General features: G+C 43.2%; 1 non-coding gene across 1 annotated transcript; it reads right to left on the bottom strand.

Moving 5' to 3' along the window:
- Positions 1–3,584: 3,584 nt before the first annotated feature.
- Positions 3,585–3,706, bottom strand: LOC132242460 (small nucleolar RNA SNORA26). The gene has a single exon (XR_009454646.1). It is a non-coding gene; the product is annotated as a small nucleolar RNA SNORA26 (small nucleolar RNA).
- Between the last annotated feature and the right edge of the window lie 7,364 nt (positions 3,707–11,070).

Genomic DNA, 11,070 nt, shown 5'->3' with positions numbered 1-11,070 from the left:
AATTGAGCATTTGTGGAACGAAGTTAAAAGAGCCATCAGGCAGCTGGTTCCACAACCATCAAATCTCACAGAACTGACAGTGCTATTCATCAGGCATGGTGTCAGATTCCTCGCATCACCTTTCGACATCTAGTGAAATCAATGCCAAGAAGAATCACCGCAGTATTGAAGGCAAAAGGTGGCCCAACCAAGTACTGATGGGGTGGTCATAATAATCTGGCCACTCAATATATATATATATATATATATATATATATATATATATATATATATATATATACTAGTAGCCCGGTGCATGAAATTCGTGCACTGGGGGGGGGGGAGGGGCCCCTCAGTCTGACCTTCACCCTCTCCAATCTGAGACCCCTCAGGGAATGTCCAACTACCTGTTTGTGCCCACACTTTTAACAGATAACAGCTCCATTGTTATTTCTTTCTTATGCTTAAAACCATTGGAGTTAGTAGGTGTTCAAAGTCTGTATACATTTTGGGGGGACACCCTGTATATCTCTAGTCAGCTTTGAAAGAAACCAACAGCAGATTTGGAACCCCCGGAGAGGAAACCTCACTCACAGCTGTCACCACCGCCATGTGGGGAGTACAGGCCACCCTCCACCGGCCTGCCTCCCCTGTCCAGAGGCTCTCTGCGCTGCTCACCTGCCCAGGTGACTGGGGCTGGGCAGAAGCCAGGCATCCTGCCCTGCCCAACCCCGGCTGATCCACCCCTGTGCGAGCTGCCACCCCACCCACCAGGGTCACAGATCTGAGTTCCGGGACCACGGACAGCCTCAAGCACTGACCCCTGCCTGGCAGGGTCACAGATCCAGGTCCTGGACCGCGGACAGCCTTGCCTGTTGCCGCCCGCCTTCAGTATGCAAATTAGCCGCCATCTTGTTGCTTCAGGGTGGGGGTCCCCACTGGGGTGCCTGGCCAGCCTGGGTGAAGGGCTGAGGGCTGTTTTCTGCTTGCTTCAGCTCTGAAGGCTGAAAGCATGTTTCTGGGGATTGTTTAGTGTTTATAATTGCAACAATGTTTCTTAAACTGCAGCTCAGAGGCCAGCAGCGGCAGGTGGGGAACCTTGGCTTCCTCCTTCACTGGAGCAAGCAAGCCTCCTGTTCACTTCAGCTGCCTGGCTGCTGGCCGCCATCTTGGTTGGCAGTTAATTTGCATATCACCCTGATTAGCTGATGGGAAGCATGTCGGAGGTACGGTTAATTACCATGTTTGTCTATTATTAGATAGGATGACACAATACTCTAAATTAAACCTAGCCACTTCTAGAGAAAACAGGAATCAATGAAGACTGATCAGCCTTAACAGATATTAGAGGCTATTCTATACCATCAGTGTAAACAGCAATGTTGTGTTACTATACAAACAGGTAGAGAGATAGATAGCAAGTCTCAGGGAATCAAATGTAAATCCATATGAAATTCCGTGTCTTATACCCTGTTACATTTAAGAGGTTTGTACATTTACATATGTATAAAGAAATAATATAGAATTAGAAAGGAATGGGGCGATTTCTTCTGTGACCTTGTTTGGAGAACGTTTTCCAAACCATGAACAAAACACCAAGGTCATAGATGAATATATTGATTAGAAAACTATTAAAAAGTAAATTTTTTTATGAATAAGGCCATCAGCAAATCAAACAAGAAACTGAAAATATAAATACAATGCATATTTGGACACAAAACTAAAATATATAAAATAAATTTTTACATATTATGTATAAATAATATATTTCTATATCTTCTGCCCATTACCTAGAAAGAACCCTAACAACAAATAAGAATTGACCAACTCAGTTCCTAGATAATCTTTGCTTCTTAGACATGAAAAAATAATGCTAAAACTTACAGATGATGGCAAAGGGTAATTGAGCTCCACTGAGAGGGGGGTGGGTGTAGGTAGAAGATGACATAGGGGGCATAAATGGCGATGGAAGGAGACTTGACTGGGGTAGTGAACACACAGTACAATATACAGATGATGTATTATAGAACTGGACACCTAAAGCTTAGATAATTTCTTTTAAAAAATATTTTTATTGATTTCAGAGAGGAAGAGAGAGGGAGAGATGGATAGAAACATCAATGATGAGAGAGAATCATTGATTGGCTGCCTCCTGCACACTCCCTGCTGGTGATCAGGCCTTCAACCCAGGAATATGCCCTTAACAGGAATCAAACCTAGGACCCTTCAGTCCACAGGCTGATGCTCTATTTACTGAGCCAAACTGGCCAGAGCTGAAACTTAGATAATTTCTTTTTTTTAAAATACATTATATTTTTTATTGATTAAGATATTACATATGTGTCCTTATCCCCACGTTACCCCCTACCCCCCCACTCATGCCCTCAGCGCCCCCCCCCCCAGTTGTCCGTGTCCATTGGTTAGGCCTATATGCTTGCATGTAAGTCCTCTGGTTGATCTTTCCCCCTTACCCCTACCCTCCCCTACCTTCCCTCCAAGGCCCGACAGTCTAATCAATGCCTCTCCATCTCTGGATCAGTCCTTGTTCATCAGTTTATGCTGTTCATTATATTCCACCAATGAGTGAGATCATGTGGTATTTATCCTTCTCTGACTGGCTTATTTCACTTTGCATAATGCTCTCCAGTTCCATCCATGCTGTGGCAAATGGTAAGAGTTCCTTTTTCTTCTTCCTCTTCTTAAAGAATACCTTTCAGCATTTCATATAATGCTGGTTTGGTGGTGATGAACTCCTTTAGCTTTTTCTTATCTGTGAAGCTCTTTATCTGGCCTTCAATTCTGAATGATAGCTTTGCTGGATACTCTTGGTTGTAGGTTCTTGCTATTCATCACTTTGAGTATTTCTTGCCACTCTCTTCTGGCCTGCATGGTTTCTGTTGAGAAATCAGCTGACAGTTGTATGGGTACTCCCTTGTAGGTAACTGACTTTTTTTTTCTTGCTGCTTTTAAGATTCTCTCTTTGTCTTTTGCTCTTGGCATTTTAATTATGATGTGTCTTCGTGTGGTCCTCTTTGGATTCCTTTTGTTTGGGGTTCTCTGTGCTTCCTGGACTTGTAAGTCTATTTCTTTGGCCAGGTAGGGGAAGTTTTCCGTCATTATTTCTTCAAATAGGTTTTCAATATCTTGCCCTCTCTCTTCTTCTGGTACCCCTATAATTCTGATGTTAGTACACTTGAAGTTGTCCCAGAGGCTCCTTACACTATCTTCATATTTTTGGATTCCTTTTGCTTTTTGCTTTTTTGGTTGGGTATTTTTTGTCTCTTCGTATTTCAAATCTTTGACTTGATTCTTGGGATCCTCTTGTCTGCTGTTGGATCTCTGTATATTATTCTTTATTTCAGTCAGTGTATGCTTTATTTCTAGTTGGTCTTTTTTCATATCCTCCAGGGTCTCACTAAATTTATCAGTGGTTTCCAGAAAATTCTTTAGAAACCTTATAAATGTGGTTTTGAACTCTATATCCAGTCGTTTGATTTCTTCCATTTCTGTCATTTGTGACCTGTTTCTTTGTCTCTGCATTTTTTTTTTTTATGCTTCCCTGTGTTGGTAGAGTGGTTGTTGTTTTTTTGGTGTGTTTTTTTTTCAGCTGTGACTCCAGACAGGATCCAAAGAGGAGTTTTTACCATCTCTTCTCTGGGTTTTATGGAGACTTGCTTTACCCTTCTGTGTTAGCCTCTTAGACACTGAGTCAGCCTTAAAAGGGCACAGGAAAGGGCGAGGTAGAGTGGCTTTCTGTGCTAGGTGTCCTATAGGGCCCAGTGGCTCCGCCTCCCCAGTTACCTGAGGTGGACATTCTTGGTGCACCCCTTTGTGGACTTTGTGCACAGTCTTGTTGTAGTTATGCCTTGATTGTTGTAGGTATCACTGGGAGGAATTCACCTCCAGGCCAATTGGCAGTGAGAATCAGCTGTGTCTGCAGTGGGAGAACTTCTGTGCTGAAGACACCCTTCTGGGTCAAGACTTGCTTCAGTGGGACTTTGGTGCTCACTGAGTCTGCCCCCTGGGTGTGTCCCTTATGGCTCTGAGGAGTTGTAATCTGGATGGTCCCACTCTGACCACTGGGTACACTGGCTCTTGGAGCTAAGGAGGTGCTAATTTTGCCTCTGCCTGAGGTTACCCAGCAGGAGCTATGAAGAGATCTGCAGATTCCCCTTCCTTTTTTGGAGTTTGGAGGTGCCCAGATGAGGCCCAGCTGTGAAGCAATGCAAGCTGCTGTGGGGCCTTGGGCCTTCTCTTGGAAGTTCTGGGTCTTTCTGGCCCAGCTGCAATTTGTTAGGTAATTTTCAGGTTGCAAAGGGCCAGGGCATTCTAATGCAAAAGCCTCAGCTGAAGCCTTCGTGGGGCGGGGTCTCAAGGAATCAACAGGGCAGAGCAAGCAGCTATGGCTGATCCTCAGCCCTGCCCTAAGGGACCGCACATCTCAGTGTCCCGGTAATTGCTGCAAGCACCTCTGAGGGAAAGCCACCCTCAAGTTCCGAGTTCTGCCTGCTGCCAGACAGTCCAGTTTCTCCCCGTATGAGTCCTGGGTCCCCAGAGACTTCCCGGAAGTGGAGTTCAGAGCAGTCGGGAGCTTGTGACTTCCTCCCGATTCAAAAAGACAGCTGCGTCCTCAGGTGCCAGCCACTTTCTGCATGCGCTTGAGCCTCCGTACCTCTGCACTTTACTTCCGCAGCTCCTCTGAGTCTCAGTGTGCTTTTCTCTTTCCTTCTAGTTGTAGAATTTCCACTCAGCCAGCCTTCCTGTAGTTCTGGATGATGTCCGTTTTGTCTTTTCATTTTATTTTTGAAGTTGTTGTGGGAGGCAGCAATTTCTAGTGTTTACCTATGCCACCATCTTGGTTTCTCCTTTAGATAATTTCTTAACCGATGTTATTCACTCATTTCTGTGTTTACCCAACTAATTTAATAGAAAGGGGAAAAAAGGCCCCCCCCCCCAAACTGACTCATAGTTAAAAAATACATAAGGCCAGGGCAGGTAATGTAAAACGTGGTGGCTATAATTTATAATACTGTTTTGTATAATGGAAAGGGGCCAAGAGTGTAAATCTTAAAGGTTCTCCTCACAAGAGAAAAAAAAGGTATCTATGTGTGGTGATGGGTGTTAACTAGGCATATTGTGATGATTATTTCACAATATACACAAATATTGAATCATTTTGTTGTACACTAGAAAGTAATATAATGTTATATGACAAATATATCTCAGTAAAAAGCTGGCAAAATCATATTCCAAAAGTACACACACACATAGAGGAAAAAGGATCTCCACTGAGATATTTTCACCCTCAGATGATCATATATCCGTTAGCCCACTACCCTGTGTTTCAGGCCCATGAGGAAAGTGCTATTCTTATGGAATTGGCCATTCCAAGCAAAACTCTGCCTGAAAAGGGAAGCTGCTCACTTGAGGCTCTTTACACAGACCCACACGGGTAGGAGATGCTGCCACACCCTGCTAGTTTAGTCAGCAGGCATTACAACCTTCATCTCACTAGACACAGGTCTCTGATCTTCCTATTTTTGGAAGATTTCATAAAAGAGTGGGAGCAGCATAGGAAGTTCTGTACTGCCCAGTACATCAGGGGCTTTACAGAGCATGTTTATTTTCTCCTCAACTTATCTGGATGTTTTACACTCTCTATTTTCTAGTCAATTGCCTTAGCTATTTAAGACATTTGTGTAAAATCTAAAGAAATTAGTAGTTGTACCATGTAAAAGTGTCCACTTCTAGCACACTTATGCAGCTCTGACCTTGCCTCTGTTATGAAAAAAAATGTGCCCCTTCCTTCCCAGGCGTCAGAACCCTGCACCTGGATACAAGCGTTAACCAGTGTATCCTATGTCGGCCCTTTCCCCTCCTCTGCCTTTGTTTAGTGCAGTGGACAAACTGTACAGCTCACCCGAGAAGTCTGCCCTCTTCATGAACAACAAACACCAAGACCTTAGGAAACTCAACCTCTGTTTCCATCCTCCCAACCTACTGGCTCCAGGACTGAATTTTGACTCTGTTTTCCCCCAAAGAAATTAAACAGGTATTGTTTTCAACAGTGTTTGTTCAAATGTATTCCCATGATATCCAATGTTTTTGCTCACCTTCGCATTTCACATCTCATGTCTTCCATTCCTCAAAGCACGTTCTTCAGGAGTTCTTTTCATGAGAGTCTGTGGGTGGGAGCCATGCAGGGCAGCTCAGGGCCTGTGGAGCTGTCAGACAGGCACTCTGACCAGTGGTCCTGAGGGATGTACTGTCTAGAGCAGCGGTTCTCAACCTGTGGGTCGCGACCCCTTTGGGGGTCGAACGACCCTTTCACAAGGGTCGCCTAAGACCATCGGAAAACACATATATAATTACGTATTGTTTTTGTGATTAATCACTATGCTTTAATTATGTTCAATTAGTAACAATGAAAATACATCCTGCATATCAGATATTTACATTACGATTCATAACAATAACAAAATTACAGTTATGAAGTAGCAACGAAAATAACTTATGGCTGGGGGTCACCACAACATGAGGAACTGTATTAAAGGGTCGCAGCATTAGGAAGGTTGAGAACCACTGGTCTAGAGGAATGTTTGAAGAAGAGCCAGATGGAGACTGGACAGTGTGGCCTGGGAAGGAGGTCCTATCCACATCTAGAGCAGTGGAGGCCCGCCTTCCATGCCCTGTGGAATGAATGATTCTCCCCTGCCCTGCAGCGACCTGAGGCAAGGGGCAAGGCTGTGAGCTGGAAAACCTGCGCCCCTGTGGCTGAGTCTGGCAGCCCTGGGGACAAGAACATTTGGCCTGGTCAGAGCCTGGGAGGAGGCTTTGCCTGGTGAGGGCCAGCGGCACTGAAAAAGGGGAGTGCCACTGAGCCAAACAGGCTTGGGCTTTTTTTTTTGAAAGTTTAATGGTTTTGATTTTTATTTATTTATTTTTAATCTCACCTGAGGATATTTTTCCATTAATTTTTAGATAGAGGGGAAAGAAGGGGGAGAAAAAGAGAGAGAGAGAAACATTGATGTCTGTAGGCACCCTAACCCGGTCCATAACCTGCAGTCAAGGTACATACCCTTGACCAGGATCAAACCCAGATCCTTCAGCCTGTGGGCCAATGCTTCATCTTCTGATCCAAACCGGCATGGTTTTGTTTTGTTTTGTTTTAGTCTCTATGTCATTTACTTCCAGCCTGACTTGCAACAGAAGTTACCTCCAGCCCACATCTCTGGTAAAGTCAAAGCCTACCTTCGTATTTGAAAACTGATACCTGAACACAAATGGCATGCAATTCAGACTGAGGCAACCTCATAATCGCACTGTTTGCTTGGATTGCCTAGACTGGGCTTGTGACCCAAGTTTCTGATGGAGTCATCATGAAAATCTAGGTTCCTAAACTCCAGGTCCAGTGCTCCAAATCTAGCACACACAGGTTCTGCATTTCTGCATGTTCCAGGGTCTCTGTTGCTAAAGTGGGCTGGGTGGAGACAGGGCTTCCTCTGCTGGACCAACAGGTTCAGGAATAGGTAGTGGAGCAAGGCCCGTGACCTAAGCACCTGCAGGCACTCTCTTTGAAAAATGTCTTCATGAATTGTGTGTTGGTGGATGTCAGAGCGTAGACTGGGGGCTGTTGGCAGATTTGGCGTAGTGACTCTAGCTATTGCATAAATGGTAAAGCTTTTGCTCAGGATGGTGTCCATCAGGAGGAGCCACCTGGGTCTATACTGTCATGTGTCTCCTGGGCTGGTATTGGGCTCTTCAGGATGGAGGCAAGAGAACTTAGAATTTTTAGATGACTTCTCCTCTGACCCCAAAACATAACCCTATGATGGCATGTACCATGTTGTATGACAGTGTGCGCTGCACTGGACTGCTTCCTTCTACAGCTTGAGGGGATGCTGTCTTTGAATCTCTAAAGCCTGGCACAGGGGATGGAGCATAGGAGAAGCTCAGTTATTATTTATAGAAATAACAGGAGAATAATTGAGTGACTTTGCTATAAAATGCATGCTTGATATATTCAAGACTACATGTGGATAGGTTCACTGTAAAGATCTGTTAAAGGGCAATTAAAAATAAGGATATATTTGTAATATACATATTAAACTGTTACCTTGAATTCATTCACCAAAAATGAAAGAGAGGGAAGGAATTTCCTTGGAGTGTGGGTCAGCATATAGAATTGTACTGTGTCTTGCTTGCAGAAAGCACATCCATTCAGCCTTGCCTATGATTTGCAGTTTATATGTAGTAAGTGGAGGTCATAAAATCATATGTATGTCATGCTGCATGAGGATATTTCTCAATACTGCTAAATGTTTTCTATCTAGAGTAGTTGTCAGATTTATGCCCATTTCAATAACAATATTTCTGAGACTTCCTTTAATTGACCACTCATACTACTTTTAATTGAAACTATAATTCTCCTTTCATAATCATTTTTCATTGATTTATACTGTATTTTGATAAATGAGGTAAGTACACAAATAAGGCCAATGGAATAAGCAGTATTGGAAACAGACCCAATTTCTTCTTGTGAAGCAGATAACTCAGGGCTCTGAGGTCCATGTGCACTAGGGAATCAGTGAGTAACCTTGAGGGCTCAGCATTTATTGGATGCAAATCAGTACCTTTTCTAGATGGAATGGAAAGGGGTGGTTACACAGTCTACTGAGAAAATATTTTTGAAAAAGTTTTCACTCTACGTAGAAGTACAGTGCTTGGTCACATATGTTTTAATGATGTTTGTTGAAGCAATGCATAAATAGACAGTTGTGGATAACAGCTCCCAAAAGTGCCATGAGGGACTTTCATATCCTTCCTCTCTTCCTGAAGGAAATTTCTATGTCCTGCATGACCCACCCAAGATGAAATCACAGGAAAAGCCATCACTAGCTTTGGAAAGGAGGCAGCTCATGAGCAGACTCTTTCCTCCCCTCCATGCTTCTCCCTGGAAGCAGCAATGAGAACTGCGAAGAAAGGTAAGCGCCTTCCTCCTATTGACCGATTCCAGAGAACACGTTCTGTTACCTTGAGTGGGAGATGCCTGCAGGAGCTTCAGTGAGACCTGTGACAGAGCCTGTCTCTTCTTTTTCCTTTTTTTTCTTCAGCCAGTCTTTTCAAGAAAATACCATGATTATCAGGCAGGAGCTGCTTGAGAAAAATTGTTGCTTAACGTCTTCTAAATTGCAGGCCAAGACCATCACTGGGCTTTCAAAAGCATGCTATCTGTTCCTCAAGACCTCACAGTGTGGTGGAAGAGGGAGACATACAAACCAGACATTCTGGGACAATGTTATAAGTGATCTATAGAGGAAGGTTGGGGCCACATGTGTTCACTGTGGCTGCAATGGCTGGGCTTGAGCATCCAGAAGCTCTAAGTTTTCTTGCAGCCAACACGAAGAGGAATGCCACTGACATAAAAATAACCAGTTGTCCAGGTGAAACCCAACAGTCTTTGGCTCAAAAAAATGAGATGAAATTTTCCTACAGGGTTCCTCAAAGCTGTACATTTGAAAGGATCATAAGACTCACAGGGCTGAATCTCTTAAGCACCCTCAGTGTAAGTTGGTGGCATCACATCAAAGCACTCAGCCTAGTGCACAGACTACATGCACTATCTTCCTACCTTCTTCCACCACCCTGTCATTCAGCTGAGGAACCCCTTACCTACAGCCAAGCCTAGTACAGCATCTGGAAATGAAGGGGGTGCTTGTAGGACACAGAATCAGAAAGTGATTAACTGGAAAGAGCATTGGATCAAACGTCAGGAAACCTAGTTCTGATGGATATATTTGGTTCGAAAAGTGGAAAACTGCAGTTAGTATCATTTTCACAGCTACCTGTAGTGTCTCTGGAGCACTCAGCATTCATTTGTGAATTCCTCCCTCTGAGTGTAAATATATGGGGCAGCCTCACTGTCTGTGAACAGACAGCCCTGTCTGTTGTCACCTTGTCATAGTGGACCCTCCACGTCTGCCTGAGTTCTCTGAGGAATGAGTAACCAGTGTCAGAGAATAGTCCAGAATTCTATAAGGAACCTAAGTTTCTACCAATACAATGATATGACTAGGGCAGGATCAGATGTTATCAACTCATGAGGACTGGCCATGAAACTGACTACAATTCACAGCCACAATAATCTGTACAAAATCTCGAGGCTTACAGACTATTCCAAAACTACTATCTAAGTGCTACTAATAATTGTGTTCCAAGATAATTTCTATTTTAAAATTGACCCTGAGGTTACAATGACCACATTGGAATTGGTGGGATATAGTGCTACACTCTACCCTGGTCAAGGTGAGAGCTATAACCACTCATCATTTCTCAAAGGTAAAGGCCATGGTTTTCTTTACTACAACCCAAAGCCAACTTGTCACCATGCTGTAGACAAATGCCACTGGAGGACTTTCACAAGCCCAATTTCCTGGACTGCACTTATGCAGTAGAGACTCTAAGAATATTTTCCCTAAACCCAGAGAACCCAATGAGATTAGAAGTAGGCCGACTCATTTATTCTAGCTTTTTACATATAGAATGCCTCCAATCACAGCACTAAACATGAATTTAAAGGGCATATAGTCTGAGAGAAAAATAAGGAATCTTCTTTTTCTACCCAATCCAGTAGAAAAATTTCAGAACATCAGTTTATGGATTTGGACAAGGATTCTTTTTTCCTTTTTTTTTTTTTTTAACTTACTATATATTGCCTCCAAGCCAATAATATATTAGAGGCTTCATGAACATTAACAGCTGATGTTTATGAAATATTTAGTCATATTTGGCACCTGGCTGAGTCCTTTTCATCCATTTTCTTATTTATTCCCCACTATGATCCTACAAGCAGATGATTTCAACCACATTTTGCAGAGGAATTAACTGAGGCTTGGAGAGAAGAGCAGCAGATCCAGGACTTCAGACCCGGATTTGTCTGATTCAGACAGAGATTCTTTCTGTTGCAATGAAGATTGTAAAGAAAAAACATTCAAAAAGAAATTCAGATCACATGAAAAATTTATGGGTAATGTCAAGGATGATGGAGAGGTATAACTTTCAGATGAATGCTTTCTCTGAGAAAAACTAGAA

The sequence above is a fragment of the Myotis daubentonii genome, chromosome 9 (genome assembly GCF_963259705.1).
Source record: "Myotis daubentonii chromosome 9, mMyoDau2.1, whole genome shotgun sequence".
NCBI classification, from domain to species: Eukaryota; Metazoa; Chordata; class Mammalia; order Chiroptera; family Vespertilionidae; genus Myotis; species Myotis daubentonii.
This window is presented reverse-complemented; position numbering and strand designations above follow the sequence as displayed.